The sequence below is a fragment of the Dasypus novemcinctus genome, chromosome 8, assembly GCF_030445035.2.
Source record: "Dasypus novemcinctus isolate mDasNov1 chromosome 8, mDasNov1.1.hap2, whole genome shotgun sequence".
Classification (NCBI taxonomy): Eukaryota; Metazoa; Chordata; class Mammalia; order Cingulata; family Dasypodidae; genus Dasypus; species Dasypus novemcinctus.
The window spans coordinates 117,297,475-117,310,861 of NC_080680.1; the positions used below are offsets into that span (position 1 = coordinate 117,297,475).

General features: G+C 40.9%; 1 pseudogene; it reads right to left on the minus strand.

Annotated features, from left to right (window-relative positions):
• Positions 1 to 428: 428 nt before the first annotated feature.
• On the minus strand, positions 429 to 4,622 carry LOC111767387 (uncharacterized; annotated as a pseudogene).
• Between the last annotated feature and the right edge of the window lie 8,765 nt (positions 4,623 to 13,387).

Consider the following 13,387-nt stretch of genomic DNA (forward strand, 5'->3'; position numbering starts at 1 on the left):
GCACATCCCTCTCAGACTGATGGGGTGCTGACCTTAACAACCCTAATCCTTGAGGAATGTGCTCCACCATCTCTGTACCCTGGGGTGGCAAAACTCTTCTGGAACATCAGGTGGGAAAATCTACCTTCTTTAACTACTGGGGAAAACTGACCCTCTAGGTACACATGGGTGGGGTTTCTCTCTTGGCCCAAGGTGATGTCTTAATTCCAGATGTCAACTTCGTTTTCTCTTAAACTGTTAACCCTTCCATTTCTACTATCAATGTCCTTTTTTGTCCAAGGTGACCGTGGTTTTGTTCATACAGCTCTTACAAAAAGTTTGTCGTTTTAGCATGCAGGAGGCAGGGGTCCAAGCCATCAGACAGTAAGACTTTCCACAAGTCTTTCCTAGATAATTGCATTTTCAATCCTGATTTACAAGTTCCAAAGTTAGTCCTCAAACAGAGCACCACCATCTGGGAGCTTGATTTTCCAGGGACTTGGAAGTTCCAGAATCAATTTCTGTTTCTTCGTATCCAACAGTTCAGTCCTTAGCTTATCTTGCTTGTTTAGCATTTTGCTATAAGCTGCAAGGAGAAGCCAAGCCACATTCTCCAAGTTTACTTTGGAAAGTTCTTTAGCTAAATGTCCAGACTTGCCATTTTCAAATTCTGCCTTCCATAAAACACGAGGAGTTAATCTTGCTAAGTTCTCTGCAACTTTAAAACACAGATCACCTTTCCTTCAGTTTCCAGTAGTAGTTTCATCATTTACTTTTAAGACTTCTGTAGCAGTTTGATATGGTTCATGAATTCTAAAAATAGATATTGGATTATATTTATAAACTGGTCTATACCTGGGCATGATTAAATTATGATTAGGGCTTTGATTGGGCCACATCAGTAGTGTGTTGAGTCCCCAACCCTTGGTGACTGGGTGGGGACTCACAGATAAAAGACATGGCAAAGGACAGAATTGGAGGTTTTTTGGTGCTGGAGTTTTGAGCTGGAGCCTAGAAATGAACACACAGGAGAAGAACACAGAGGAATAGAGATGACTCCTTAGATATGGCATAAGCCCTAGGGAGAGAGGCAGAGCTGGTTACCTGATAGTCTATAGCTGGCCTTGTGGAGAAAACATTGGAGCTGAGCACAGTGAGAAATGAACTCTGGGAAGAAAGGAATCCAGGAAACCTGAACCCTGTCAGCCATCTTGCTCCAACATGTAGTAAAGGACTTTGGTGAAGGAAGTAAATTATGCTTCATGGCCTGTTAGAAAGAAAGCTGCACCTGTAAGAGAACAAAAGCTCACCCAGGGAAGCAGACTTGACCCAGTGGTTAGGGCATCTGTCTACATGGGAGGTCCATGGTTCAAACCTGGGCCTCCTTGACCCATGTGGAGCTGTCCCATGTGCAGTACTGATGCACGCAAGGAATGCTGTGCCACACAGGGGTGCCCCACATGTAGGGGAGCCCCATGCACAAGGAGTGTGCCCTGTAAGGAGAGCCACCCAGCACTAAAGAAAGTGCAGCCTGCCCAAGAATGGCACTGCACAGAGAGTTGATGCAGCAAGATGATGCAACAAAAAGAAACACAGATTCCTGGGCCACTGACAACAACAGAAGTGGACAAAAAGAAGAACATGCAGCAAAATGGACACAGAGAACAGACAACTGGGGTGGGAGGTGGGTGGGGAGGAAAGGGGAGAGAAATGAATAAAATAAATCTTTAAAAAAAAAAGCTCACCCAATCATGGAGGGGAAAAGATTTTTATTAACGATCTTGAAAGAATGGGTACGTGACCATTAACATGGTTGACACACCAAATAGCAAGAAACAATGATATTTATAAATTAAACTTAACACGCAGGTCCCTCCCCTATTGCCCATTGATTGGGTACTTCAAGGGTTACAGCCTATCTGAGAGATTTAACTAACTTACAAGGTTCCCACGCTGAGTCCCCGCTGCCGTGTTCCCTACATTCCTGCAGGCTGGGTGGCCTTGGCGCCACTTTCACTCCTGACACCGCTTTCAATATTTGCCCTGCCCTTGCTTCTCAGCATTGGTTGCCCTCGCTTTGGCCCCACCCTCATTATCATCACTAGCTCCCTACCCCCCTGCCCCCCTCCCCCTTTGGTGCCACTTTTCAAATTCTTGGCACCAAAGCCACTAGAACCCCTTTCCTTCCCTCCTCCAATTGTAGAGCTGGCTCTGGCTTCCCCTTTATGTGAAAATTAAATTTAACTCTTTCCTTACAAACCTCCCCTCTTTCCTTTGGACTCTTTTTAGTTTTCACAATTTAGTTTCTCAAATCTGCCAAGAGCCTCCTCACATTCTTCATCATAGAGATCTTCCTCTTTGAGGGGGTACAAGTTGTTTTGCTTGTACTGTATGGACATATGTTTGGTTGGGCCATTTCAATAAGTTTTTTAGCTAACCCTCAGGCACATGGGGTGATGCAACATCCAACTGCTGTGAGTACCCCAGCCATGATGATAAGGGAAGTCAAGACAGACAGTACCACTCTTTCCATTTTCCAAACCAGCTCTCTAACCATTCCATGAGTGGATAGTCAATGCCAGAATTTTCTGCTAACTCTTCAGATAAGGTTGCTAAGCCTTGCAAGGCCTCGGTGATAGTCCCATCTGGGGCCATATTACTGGGGATGAAGATACAGCAACTATCTCCAATCATAATACAGATGCTTTCTTTTTCTGCTAGCATCATATCTAGGGCTATGCTATTTTCCCATGCCATTCAGCTAGTAGCATCCAACTGTTCTGCTGTTCTCTTTACTGCATTCCTAGTGTAATTAATAAATCTTTGTTGGTTATAATATATATAGTTAATCCAGTTCACAGTTGTGTTAACAGTGACTCACCAGAACAAGAATGACTCAAATCCTGCAGCTACCTGATTTCCAGCTTTAAATTCATTTTGGACTCCCCAGGGAATTCCTATACTATCTAGACAAATTCAGTCATCAAAGGAATCAGGTAAACTTCTTTCCTTTCTCTTTCCTTGGTTTTGTGTTTCTTCCTCTTTTTCAAATGCCAGGGTAAATGGGATGACCAATTGAACCAGAGCACAGGTTCCTTCCCACTTCTCAGGTAACACCGGTCAGAGGACACCCTTTCTACAGTGCCACCAAGGGTCTACTTGGGGTATGGCCAAACTGGAGAAATTGCCAGTACTCTCCTCACTCGCATTCCATACTTGTGTACACAAGGCCATGGTCCCAAAGTCCTGGAGCCCTTTTCCCCATCTAGAGAGACAGGGAAATTAACTTCCTGGACAAAGCCGGGAAGCTGGTACAGCTTTAATCTTTCCCTTTTTGAGAGCAGGGAAGAGAGAGGAGTTTTCCATTTTTACCAGGAGTAGCATTCTGGAAGAGGAGCACCATGAACTTAAACTCCCTTCCAATTTCTTCCATACCTAAGGGAATGGGTACAATATGAGCAGTGGCCCGGCCTATTGCACAAGCATAACAGTTGCTTTTGTTTAGACTCTGGACTGTAGTTTTGACCCATTTTACCTGGGCATTTACATCTCCATATCCTGTCTCTATTTCTATGGTCTCCTTTCAATCCTCTGCCATAAGTATCCTGACTGCTTTGGGATCATTCTGCATTGGGGAACTGGTCTTTGGCAGGTTTTCCCTTGGTATATCTGAAGGATTAGCTGGAGGGGATGTTGTTGAGCAGGGGGAGGGAGGAATCAAATATGGAAAGTCCCCAGAGGATCTTTACCTGTAATGTCCACCCCCATCCCATAGACTTTGTCAGGAGAAGAATAATGGTTGTTAATTACTGAATTTGTCTGCCTTTCTAATGGTTATTACCACTGGGTTACACTGGAGGTTTTTGCAGTCGGGTGGTATATTACCTTTATAAAAGGCTATCTTGTCCTCCCATGGTTTTCAATGAGTACAGCCTCCACTGTTTCATGTAGTCTACTCCTTATCTCCAGTAGTTCACAACACAAAGCTCCAATTGAGATGGGTGGAGGTTGAGATAAACTCTCAGTGAGTTGTCTCTCAGTGACTCCAGGCGTAGATATTTATTTTGCCCAGTCAGCCACCACTGATGTCTTAAATTTCCATATTTTATCACTTTGCAAGCATCAAACTGCACAGTCTGAGACTAGGCCTTCAGTTATATTTACTATCAATTTAACGGGGCTTGTCATGACCTGAATCTGAAGCATCATGGTTAGTATAATTACTCTCATTTTCAGAAACTTTAAATCCTTCATCTGCTAGTCTCTTAAGGCACTAGACAAGGTGGATATAGATAATAACCTTCCCTCTAAGTGGAGGAATATCTTTCTGTAAAATTCACTGATATAGAGTCTGGCCAGTCCCTCCCCCTTTCTAATATACCCTCCCATCTATTACCTTCTCACAGTGATCCTTAAGAGATCCAAAGTTGGACTTATTTCCCAGGACTTGGATGGTGTTTATTTTTAAAGATTTCATTATAGTATTTCTTTTTTTTTTTTTTAAGATTCACTTATTTATCTATTTCTCTCCCCTTCCCCTCCCCCACCCCAGTTGTCGGTTCTTTGTGTCTATTTACTGCATCCTCCTTGTCTGCTTCTGTCGTCAGCGGCATGGAAATCCATGTTTCTTTTCGTTGCGCCATCTTGTGCGTCAGTTCTTCGTGCGTGCAGCACCATTCCTGGGCAGGCTGCACCCCTCTCCACGCTGGGTGGCTCTCCCCATGGGGCGCAACCCCCGTGCATGGGGCTCCCCCATGCGGGGGACACCCCTGCGTGGCACGGCATTCCCCGCATGCAGCGTGGGCCACGCAGCTCCACACCGGTCAAGGAGGCCTGGGGTCTGAACCGTGGACCTCCCATGTGGCAGATGGATGCCCTAACCACTGGGCCAAGTCTGCCGCCTTGTTGGGTTCTTATTGTCCAGTCTGGGTACTGCTCCTTTTACTCTGGTGTATTGGGTCTAGCCTCTTTCTGCTGTCCAGACTGCAGTTTCAGTTGTCAACAAAACTTGATATGCTCCTTCCCTGGATGGTTGAAGTTTGGATTCTTCCACGACTTGATTAGGACCCAACTGCCGGGTTGGTGTTGATGGACAGTGAACTTGAGAGGCGGGGTCCAGGAAAGCAAACCACAGTGCCTGCAGGATGACAAAGTAGTGGACAAAGCCAGTATATAATTCTTAAGGAAGAGATCCTTCGACTCTAAGGAAGGGAGGTCTCCAGTTCTCCTAGGAAAAGGCAAGTCAAAAAGCATTTTGTAGGGGGAGATTCCCAGTTCTTTCCTAGGGGCAGTTCTAATTCTCAGTAGGGTTATGGGGAAGCACTTAATCCAGGGTAACTTTGTTTCTAAGACCAATTTAGAAAGATGCTTCTTTAAACTCTGATTCATTCTCTCCACTCTCCCTGAAGATGGTGGGTGCCAAGGTGTATGGAAGTTCCATGAGACACCTAAGTTTTGCATAGCATTCTGCAGTATGTTAGAACACTCCATACTAGACAATGCTACCATTGTCTGAGTCTATGTTTTTCACTAACCTATAATGAGGAATGATTTGTTCAAGGATAGTTTTAGAAGCTCCTGATGCTATACCTGAGGACAGAGGGTATGCGTCCACGCATCCTGTCAGATGATCTATAATAAACAGAACTTACTTTAGACAACCCATTGGGGGCATTTCAGTGTATTCAACCTGAATACTCTGTAATGGCCTGGCCCCACATTTTCCCCCCTTGTTCTTGCTTTCTTAAGACTTTCTTACTGACTCTTTGGCAAATTAAACATCATTCAACTATTTGTTTACCTATAGTATAAAGGCCCATGTATTCAAAATACTTAAGAACCAGATCACACATGGCCTGTACCCCCAGTTACTCCCTTGGTGGAAGACTGCTAATACATCTCTCATCACTTGTTTATTCAACATTTGCCTGCCATCTGGGAGGAGCCATCTCCCTTGATCATCTAGGGTTGCTCCTAACTGCTCCAGCTCTTTCATCTCCTTTTCGGAGAATGTGGGAACCCAAACTCTTCAGGAATGGAGGGTATTAGGATCATCAACTTCAAAGAGAAACCAAGGGAGCCTTCTCTAGCCTCTTCATCTGCTAACCTATTGCCCTTTGCTTCAAACTTATGACCTTTCTGGTATCCATTTACATGCACCACTGATATTTCCCTGGGTAAGAGTAGATTGGCAAATACTTGTTTTATTAATTCCCTGTGGACTAGCCCTTTTCCTTTCCTGTTGATCAATTACCTCTATTCCCAAATTTTCCCAGAGGTATGGACTACCCCAAAGGCATACTTAGAGTCAGTGAGACTGGTACCATCCTTTTTCTCTAATACTTTGAGGGCTTGAAATAATGCATACAGTTCACAAATATGAGCTGAGCAGTCATTGGGTAATTGACCAGCTTCTTTCACCTCACAAGTTAGTCAATCTGTAATTGCATAGCCATTGTGCCTCCTTCCTTCTAGGACCCCAGATGACCTGTCTATGAACAATTTTTCCCCCGAGTGCAGGGGCGGTCCCCTTACTTGGACCAGACTCAGGTCTGAAGCACAATCAGGTCTAAGCAGTCATGCTCCGGAGCCTCCATTTGGTCAGATCCCTTCCAAAGAAAGGCAGCTGGGTTTAGGCTATGGTCTGTTGTCAATACCAAGTCATTTTTTTCCCATTAGGATAACCTCATACTTCAAAACTTGGGAATTAGTCAACCATCTTCTTGCCTTCTGAGACAAAATAGTTCTGACCTGATGAGGGGTGCTAATGAAAGTCGCCTTCCTGCTCTCTTCTACCAGGAGAGTGGTTGCTGCCACAGCTTGAATGCATCTAAGCTATCCCCTGGAGACAGGAGCCACGATTTCAGAAAGGAAGGCTACAAGTCTACTTTGACTTCCCCAAATTTGTGTCAGAACTGCCAAGGTTGTCCCTTTATCTACTGCAACAAATAGGTGGAAAGATTTCTCAAGGGAACAGGGGCCTACACCAGTGCCTGTTTGAGCCCCTCTAAAGCCTCTGTCACCCTCTGAGAGCTTACACCTTCATTCTTTAAGGGGTGCTGAAGGATCATGGTCATTATTTTGTAATTGCTTCCTACTGGTTAGGGGCAGTAGGCCTTACCTGACAAAGTGTAAAACCCTTCTGGTATTCTATCATGGTTGGAGGAAGATGACAATGGCACCCTGGGTTAAACTGGATGAAAACCCTGTATGGCTAATGAGATGGAAGAAATAAACTTAACTAGAATTTTGAGGCTATAGGGTTTCACTGAAAGGATACTAGGCTACAAAAATAGAAAAAGCCAGGTGCCTAAAGACTGCATCTTCTTAAAGCTGATGGAGTTTATTTTACAGGTTTCCATCTGAAACTGGTTTCCATGTCCTAGGTGAGGAAAGGTTACCCACAGACTATCTTGAAGGTATTAAGCTGAAGTGGATCCCAGCCACCTCATTCACTGTTTCCTTTCTGTTGGGAAAATGATTAGCCCTGGCAGGATGGCATGTGGGCTTGCCAGTCCTCCTCAAATTATGAGTGGGACAGGTTTTAGAATAAGGGCTAGGAGGGAGAGTTGGATTAATCATACTCATTAACTACTTAGAAAATGAAGTTTACCAGGACCTTTTAACATGTTCAATATCCCTCTGCATGTGATCTAGAAAAGATATCACCATAACCATCAAGCATGTATCTAGAATAGGAGAGTTATAGGTACAGTACTTAATAATTAACCAATGCACTAACAAATTCATAAGTTTCTTTTTGAGTTGCAATTAATAGATCTAAGCTCCAGGTTTGCAACACCATGTAAGTTCTCTCTACATGAAAGCAGGCCATAATGTCAATTATGTTTAAGTTCTATTCACAGCACTCTGATAATCACTGCTCCTCTTTGCCCGTCCTTCACACAGCCAGTATGCTGCAGCACCGTTGATCCTTGAGAAAAGCTAGGAAGGTAGACTCCAGTACTCCACTGGCCTGGTACATAGCACTTTTCAGCACAATGGAGCTTTTTACTTCTACACCTTCACCATGATGACATTAATTAACAAGTATTTTACTTCAGCAGTACAGATGCCCAATGGAATCAAGAGTATCTTCCTTTACCACCACTTGAATTTGCAGATTGAGGTGGCCTCTGACAGATTTTCCTGCTATGAAGCTACTTTTTGTTATTAAAATCAATTCAGTTTCTATTTAATAATGACTTACTGGAATTAGTCATTCAAATATTTCACTTTAAACTTTGCTTCTACAAACTCCTTATAACTATCTGTGAAAACACAGACAATAGTTGCTTCATCTCAAGACAAATTCTGCCTTCACAAAACACATTCCCTTACTTAATGCTACCTTCTATAATACTTTCTACAAGTTGCCATATGCATTCAAGTTTTATCCTATATACTTCCATTCTGACTTTATGAAAACCAGCTATCTTATCTTAGGGAGAAAACCACATTCCTTTAAACAAACTTACCAAATTTTAGTCAACACTCCCACAGACCTTTTATGTCTTTCTGTATGTACTTAAGTCTCATATCCCTCATTCTGTTCTGTGAAAAAAGAATAAACTATCCATATCAATTGGAGCATTTCAAAGATTTCCATACTTTATTTATCAATATAAGTTCTTTTTTGATTTTTAGCCTTTTGAATAGAGCTCTTTTAAGAATTTTCATTTGTCAATTTGTTATTACCACTGGAGGTATTAAAACATACACTGAACAAACTGAAAAACACCAAAAGAATTATGAAAGCAAGGTTGGCACAGAGCCAATCTTCCTCTACCCTATATTTTGGCCAGACTACATTGGGCAATCATTTCCTTTCCCTTGGTCCAATCATTATTGTTCCAGTGTTCCAACATCCTCCCTAATGGACTATCTGGAGGAATGTCCCTGGGGGATCTTACAGATAATCACCGCCCCAATCGACCAACTGCCTCTATTCCCCTTTCTGAGTCTTGTCTGGGTTTCTTTCAATTCCAGACTCATTGGAATTTCCCCACCACTAAGGCAATACTTAATAGTCCCTTTTCTTACCTTGGCTCATGCACAGGGTTGCCTGGTCAATAAGAGGTAGATTTTCCCTTACCCTTTTCTCATCCACAATTGGCAGATCTAAGCATCTGTTCTTGGGCCCTTTCAGCTGTCAAAGGTGGACCCCCAATGGTGGAGTCTGAGACTGCTCAATCAATAGGGCATGCCTTCCCTTTGTTCACCCCCGGGATCCCCCTCTGAAGCTTTGGATCCCAAATGGGCCCCCAAAGTTGTTAGAAAGAAAGCTGCACCTGTAAGAGAACAAAAGCTCACCTGACCTGTGGAGGAGAAAAGAATTTTACTAACGATCTTGTAAGAACGGGCATGTGACATGGATAACATGGCTGGCATGCCAAACAGCAAGAAGCAATGATATTTATAACCTAAACCTAACATGCAGGTCCCTACCCTGTTTCCCATTGATTGGATACTTCAGGGGTTACAGCCTATCCAAGAGATCTAACTAATTTATGCAGTTCCTGCTCTGAGTTGCTGCTCCCACATTCCCTACATTCCGGTGGGCTGGGCAGGCTTGGCACCACTTTTACTCTGGTACCACTTTCACTATTAGCCTGAACTTCACTTCTTACCACTGGCAACTGTAAGCTTCTACCCCAAATAAATATCCTTTTATAAAATCCAACCGATTTCTGATATGTTGCATCTGCATGCCTTTGGCTGGTGAATGCAGTCTCATAAAAAGTCTCTTTAGAGTCCATATTACTATCAACAGTCTTTTCAAAGCAATCTAGGACTATTCCATCAAGCATCTCATAATTCCTCAAAAAAAAAAAAAATACCCCTTACTCATTTATAAAACCATTCCAGCATTTTGGTATTGCAAAAGTACTACCCCACTCTCCAGTACCAAATTCTTTATTAGTCATCCAAAGGGGTGCTGATGCAAAATATGTCCTACTGATATGGCCCAATCAAAGCCTTAATCTCTATTTAATCAAGTAGAAGTAAAACTGCTGAACCCAAGACACTCTAATACACCCAGAGGAAAAGACCAATTTACAAACATAATCCGATATTTCTTTTTGGAATTCATCAATAATATCAAACTGCTGTAGTACTCATAAGACATTCAGATTTAGCAATCTTGGCTTTAATTTATCTGAAAGGTAATCAAAGGGAGTTAAATTGGTTTTAGCATCCTTAGACATGCTTTACCTCCTACATTCTGCTGAGGTTAGAAATAATGACCTTATGTAGTTCTCAGAATTTGTGTCAGAATCTTCTGATACTGTATAGATGTGCCCACAGGCACATAATCCTGTATGTGAAGTCAGCTGTAATATTTATGTAATAGGAAATTTGTACCTACCACTTCACTTACTAGTAGGAAGCATTTATATTTGTGCATAATATTTCTCATGAGGTTTGATAGGGAATATGATGAGAATACCTTTCTGCATTTTTATTAATAACTGCACAATTCAGAATATCTGAAGGCAATATGTTCAAATTTCATTGGAGCATAGCACCCAAGGTGACTGCTTTCAAGAAGGGATCAAAACCTTAGAGACATCTTTGATGTCAGAAGAACAGATGATGTTGCACATAGCTCTTTTCATGTATCAGATTTTATTATGTAGGTTCAGAATCCATACCACAAAATATTTTTCTAGATATCTTTGATCATTCTTATACTTTTCCTCTTTTTGGATAAATACTGTGCTTCCATTATTTCCCTTAGTTGAGATAAAGGTCTTATGACTTAACCTCATAAATGATTCTTGATTTCTGAAGTTACCCTTTAACTGTTTAGAATAGTTAAACCATCATTATTTCAGAAAGACTTGGAAAGTTTAGTTTTCTAAATAAAAATGGAATCCCCTGTTTTGTTATTATGTTTGTTATTTTTAAATCTCTCTTATCCATGAAAATTTGATCTATAAATTTACGCATAGAACTGTAGTTTCATACTATGCATAGTCCTATGAAATTTCTGTCTGTATATTTGAGTCTAAGATTCTTTCCTGTCATTTATCTATTTGAATTCTAAGTCATACAGAACTTGGCTGAGACCTGAATGCTAGAATAAACTTAATGGGAAGCAGTAACTAGTGTCGAAAAGTCTATTAGATTATTGGAAGCTATTTGGAATTGTTCATTAATAACTAGGAATTAAAGTGATTTGGACAACTCAGTGTAAAAAAGAGAAATTTTAAGAGATGTTAATGGTTGCTCATCTGCTCAGAAATGTCTTGGATTAATATCAGATACATGAATTATTGTTAAGATGAGAATATTACTGGATATAAAATATTTCTTATCTCTTAAATTTAATGATTTTTTCAAAGTGATAGGCATTTTAATTAAATTTTTTTAAATGAAGATATTAAATAGATGATATGGAATTTAGTATGACCAAAATAATCAGGGCTTCACAAAGCATTGCCTATTTATATGGTTGGCATGAAATTCCTGTCGTTGAATTTGGGAGTGGTACAAATAAAACTTTAATACCAAAGGATAAAATGCCATATTATATTTAAATGACATGTTTTTGGAATATTCCTTTATTCTTTAGGTGATCAGACCCTCACTCAAGTGCTTCAAGGTAAGTAAATGTCATCAAATACCATACACAATGGGTGGGCTTAAAGAACAGGAATTAAATGTCTCAGTTTTGGAGGCTAAAAGTTCAAAATCAAGGTCTCCTTAGGCCATGCTTTTTCCCAGAGTCTGTGGCATTCAGAGGCAGGCTTGCCGCAATCATTGGGAGTCCTTGACTTGCATTTCTGCCTCTGTCACATGGCGATTGTCTCCTTGGTCTCCTCTTGTGACTGCACCTGACTTCTGGCTTCTGCGGACTATGTCTGAATTCCTTCTGCCTTATAAGGACTCCAGTAATATGGATTAAGGCTCAACCTGACTCATATTGGCCTCATCTAAGTAAGATCTTCAAAGATTGTATTCTCAAATGAGTCCACACCTTAACTAACAGTAACATATTTGAAGATCCTATTTACAAATGGATTCACATTCACAGAAATGAAGAGTAAGATGTGAACTTGTCTTTATGGGAGGGCATGATTCAATCCCCAACAGTTAAAGAGTGGTAAGTCTTTTACCAAAATGAAGGGTAATGAGAGTTGTTGGTCCTAGGGTAGGGAGACAATTCAGGTCATTAAATAGGGAGATCATGGTAGGTAAGTTTCATGGAGAAGGTGAAACCTGAGCAAAAACGTAAAAGTTTACATAGGTAAGTAGGAGAAGAACATCCCAGTTAGAGGGAACAGCTAGATTGAGGCCCTTGAAGGAGTGTCATTTGAAGGTTTCTCAAATTAATGCCATGGCCCAAATTGAATGTAAACATGAAGAAGACAGTCTGGACTCACTATTCTCCTTTTCCATGCTTAAAACAGTGCAAGTAATTGGAGTGAACCCAGAGGAAACCTGCTGACACTCCATGACTTAAAGAGCCATGGGATATGCAACACATTAACACCAGAAAAGTATTCAGCATCTTTAGTTCAAAAACTGTCTTTGAAATAGATTTATTACTAGAAGAGAGAGAATAGAAAATTTCTTATATTCTATAAGAATTCAATGATAGTTGATCAGTTCTTGGATCTAGTAGGTTAAACAATTATGAAGAACACATTAAAATTTGTAAAAAAAAAACCTTTCATTGAGGCGACCCCTGTTATAAATATGGTGATTTTAGGCCATGATTTCAATTTTCTCTACCTTCCAAAATGTCAATAAATGAGCAAAGAAATTTGAAGACATCTATGTCAGTTCTGGAAACAGGCGATGGGTTTTGAGGACTCTCTAGAAGGTTGGCTTGAAGAAAGAGTCATTCAAGCCATATGATTCATCAAATGCAAAATTATGAACAGCAAATAAATGAAATTAATTTACAGTTGAATTTAGAATAGCAAGAGCTGAGGGTGAATGTAGGCCTGAAGGGCAACTGTGGCCAGCACATCCTATGAATGCTTAATCATCATGTCAACTTATACCTAGTATGGATATGTAACACTTTAACACTGCCCTCTACAATACATCTAGAATATAATGGTAACTGCTTTGTTTTGTTTTGTTTTAAACTTCAATAGAGGACATAGATAATACAGTGAGACTCTTCTTTTCCTTTTTTCCTAAAAATAGATATCTCTGGTAGACAGAAATAGATGAATCATAATTCTAAGTTTATAATATACAGGCACATTTGGCCTGTGCAAAGGCCATTTTCCTTCATCTGAACATTTACTTATATTTAGTAATATAATGAATACACTCAAACTCATCACATGCTATAGTTTCCTAGGGCTTTAATAACACATCATGTTCAGACAGGGTGGCTAAACACAGCAGAAATTTACTCTCTTACAGTTCTGGAACCTAGAAGTCC